The sequence below is a fragment of the Garra rufa genome, chromosome 6, assembly GCF_049309525.1.
Source record: "Garra rufa chromosome 6, GarRuf1.0, whole genome shotgun sequence".
Taxonomy (NCBI): Eukaryota; Metazoa; Chordata; class Actinopteri; order Cypriniformes; family Cyprinidae; genus Garra; species Garra rufa.
In genome coordinates, this window is record NC_133366.1 from 44985458 (window position 1) to 44990136 (window position 4679).

Sequence of the window (4679 nt, forward strand, 5' to 3'; positions counted from 1 at the left end):
GTATGACTCTGTCTGCTGCTAAATGAAAAAATTATATTTTAAGCATCATTGTACAAAAAAAAGCAGCTTGGATATTCTGCATGCAAGGTTTGGAAAAACATGAGGTTGAGTAAATGAGAACTGAATGTTAATTTTTATATGATCTGTCACTTTAAAGAGCTTGTAGGTGATGTCATGAAGGGATTTTGAAATCAAGTTAAATTTGCATGAGTCATAACATAATCCCAAAATAATTAAGTTCACATAAGCCCTGGTCTCCAGTGACATGGACAAGGGTAAGCTAATTTATTCATATTAAGCATATGGCTCCCCGTTTCTGGTACTTCTCATTCGCACCTGTTCTTTTTTTACAGATATGCCTGCATTTTGAGTCAGAAAATATTAGCGCAGGTTCCTCAGGTCTCCTTTCTTTACTGCTGTGTGATCTAGTGTCCTTCACACTGCATTAATTGCTGTGTCTGCATTCGTCCTCAGAGAACAGCGCTCTCTATTGCTCTTCCTGTCTCATGCACCATCCTCCTCGCACCCCCACCAAACTCACACGTGCAAACACGTGCACGGCTCTTAGCTACAACAGAAAAAAAGAGCACAGGGAAACCAGGTGGGATAAGCAGGTCTACCTTATGGTGGCGGCACACACACTTCTGCATGCACAATGATTGTGACAACAGATTGCCATGCTATTTTTGGAGCCAGTCAGCTGTGACTTCAGCATATTAACATGGCAGAATGCTTTACATGCACCAACATTTCAACATGCTGAGAAAGAATTGTATTTATGTATCTCTAATGCATCAACGTGGAAAATAAAGTCAGAGGGAGGCAGAGAAGAGAATGGAACAGAGAGTGTCAGATGTCACTGAGATGAATTGGAACTGCCACTGCAGCAATTTAAGGCTTGACCTTGAAAGCACGAGATGATGGGTTGGTCACGTTTCCAAGGCAACAGTACACTGAACTCGAGAGCATTTAATTGTACCTATTTGAGTGACCGACCACTTCTTACAGTTACAGATCAAATATATCATATATAATTTCTGAAGTACAATACTATTACATTAAGTACACATACTAAAGTATCATGTGCGTCATCAATTGGCCATATTGGCAGCATTGAACATAAACAATGCCTCTGAACTGAACGAAACTCACATATTTTACTAGTTATTGCCTCTAAAAATGATCAATTATTCTCATGTTTTGGGCTGTACTAATCGGTCAGACAGGGAAAAACATCTGCAGTACTATAGACTGCTAAAAGTGATACAAATTTAAGGATAAGAGTGCAAAAAACTGTCGTTTTGTGGTTGGCCAAACTGAACTAGGATTTCCAGGGCAATTATCTTGACAACATTTATGTTTATTCTTATCATTTCCGGTCAGGTAGGTGAAATATTAGGCTAATACCTTAATTAATACTGTTTGTACATATCTTTACCTATTAACTTTACTATTGCACCCTTTCCTATTTACTAAATCCTTGATTTAGGAGTTTCCATACATTTTTTCAATTGGTTTAGACAGCATAAATTAGCTAAACAACATATTAAAGGATAACTATTGCCAAAATGCAACCTGGGCTGTTTTTTTTTTTTTTTTTTTTACTGTAAACGAGACAAACTTATATCTAAAAGCATAATTACGACAAACGAGCCATTTTTGAGATTGACCGTGATTACGTTTTGTGGTCAATGGCCAGTGAATGGGAGTACTACGGGCATAACTTTGAGCGCATAAAAATCGATATTTTTATAACACTAAGAAGGCTCGACACACCATGAAACTTTGCTCGAAGTATCGTCTGGGTCTCTACACATGAACTCCAGCATTGAGAACATTGTTTGTGTACACAGAGTTTGCTAAAAAGAAAAGGTTTTGAACAACTCACTTACACTGTTTGGGTTTCCGCTCGCAGCCGTCTTGCCAGTCAAAAGGGTCGATCTCCGAATGCGAATGAATGGACTCCATAGGACGAAATATTAGGCTTATATGAGGCTCTTTTTACAACTAGAAGGTTAATATTGTTTTTCACTTGCGACAAAACAACGAATTAGCCGTGCATTTATTAATTATGCTTTTAGATATAAGTTTGTCTCATTTACAGTAAAAAAACAGCCCAGGTTGCATTTTGGCAATAGTTATCCTTTAAGTACATTAACCGTAAAATCAATGCTGTTGTTTACATCAGAGTATCTCCAATATGGCCTAGCATCTGGGTAACTGACCAAACCATGACGTAAGTGCAAACCCTCTATTACTTCTCCAAAAGTAAAAATGAATTGACTTCAGTCAATGAGATTTAAGGTTAGATCAGTTTTCCAAAGAAAACTGTCTGGAGACAGCAAAGAGTTATTATTTTTCACCTTATTTTTCAGTGCAGAAGTGAGCTGTTTTCTGTAAATGTTTAAGACTTCTGCTTTATTAGCCACTGTACAGAAATAATGGGAAGAATAACAAGTGCAGTAAACTGTAAAACAGTTTGCACTACAAACCAGTGTGTTCATAATTAAGATAATGCACAAAAATAATATGGACGCAACAGTTTGCAATATCAAGCAGCAAAACGAGCTGTTTTGTACAGCTAAAACGAACAGGAAGCCAGACGTTAAATTTACAAATTGCTGCACCCACTCTTACAGGAAAAATAAGGTGGATAAATGATTTTTAAATTCAATTTATTAGGCTAAATATAGAGCGTAGGTTTAATTTTAGGCTGATATATTAAGCATTAAGAATAATACGAAAATCATAAATGCCCTTACAATATAAAGCTATTTCTTGAAGTCACTGACTGAGCAGTTTTATTATTCGAATGTTGTTTGAGAGCGTAGGAACGCCATTATATCATTGAGAATGCATTGTAGGAGTGGAAGGTCACTCACGCAATTCCTGTTTTGGCAGCTAGTGGGTAGTGTAGTTCTTTAACTGGAGTTCAGACAGTATATATTTTTTTTTTTTAGTTGTAAAAAATTAAGATAACATTACAATGACAATGGGATTTTAACCTTTGGACAAATGCCATTTTACCCTATAAAGCAATCTATAAAGCATGTTGTGCACACACTAGATTAAAAACCACGTGTCCATAACTGCTATGACCTTTACTTTACTGTCTGCTCCAATTTAGCTACAAATTGCCGTTTACACTGCAAATAATACATCTGAATAAAATATACATTTTTATAAAAGTTAAAGACAAGCAAGGGATAAAAGCAATTTTAAATTGATCATTTGAAGAACATTTTTTTAGTGAATAAGTTAAAGATCTTGAAAAGAATTTTAAAGTGTAGAATATTATATAAACCAGTAAATAATAGCTATGGCATGTCCTTTAATAAAACAGTAAATTCTATTTAAATAGTAATATATATATATATATATATATATATATATATATATATATATATATATATATATATATATAATCAAAATGTACTTTTTATGCATTTACAATTATTCATTAAATGTGACCCATTTCCAACTGCATGGAAGTAAGAGTGAGACTTTCACAAGACTTGTTCTCTGTGTTTACTTTATTATTTGCACTCACAACTGCCAACTATTTAAGTACAGAGTCATTCAAGTCAGGTGAACGGGTGTGAAGTCTGAACTATATAAACCCACTTTTCTCATAGCATGAGTTCTTCATTTTCTCAAATAAATAAATTAAATAAAAAAGTACCATCACTACTCATTTTAACACTTGAGATAATAAAATCTTAAATCAGCAGATCTATTTAGCATACAGAACCATGTTATTATTATAAATAAAGGTCATCTAACAGTCTTTGTCAAACAACTTATATAACATATGTAACAATATTTGTATTGCATCAGTGTTCTAGTACTTCGTTATAAAGCAAAAAGCATCTATGTTCTCAATGCTTTCATAAGCTGTTTTTGAGCTTATTTTGACAGTAACCATTCACTGCAAAGGATTGCTGAGCAAATGATGTAATGCTCAATTTCTCCACATCTGTTCTGTTGAAGAAACAAACTCATCTGTCTTGGATGACCTGAGGCTTAGTACGTTTTCAGCAATTTGTCAATTTTGTATGAAGTATTGCTTTAATTAAGAATAATATATCCTGTAATGTAGTTAACGAAATTTAATAAATTAAACCTTCTTGTAAACTGCTACCCATAAATCTTATAAAATGACTCATACAGCTGTAATATTGGTAATATTTGTTGCTATGCATGCAGCAAGCAGAAGAACACAGAATTCCTATTCTATGCTGTTCACATCTGACAAGATTGTGGGCTGCAGAGGTGAAGTGTGACGTCTAAGTTTTGAGACAGACGGATGATTCAATGCCTCGCCTGCTTTATATAGAGTCAGCGTGTAGGATACACAGAAAACAGGTTTAAAGGGGATTAGCGGGTCTAATTTAGCAGGAGGGAACAAAGTGGTGCATGTGTTTGTCATACACCCTTGATTCCAAATTTAGCAGTGGAAAGGGTCTGGAAGTGCATGCTGCTTAATGACCCTTAGGTTTTTACTGAAAACCAGTGTAGGATGATGCAGTTCTGAAGAAAACTGCATTGTGGACTTAAAATACAAAAATGTGAGATTACAAAACAGACTTTTGTCCTGTGTTATTTGGACTTTAATTTAATTAATGCATACATTAAGATTAGTATTGTGCAAGTACAGCCTATAACTAAACAATGTGTGT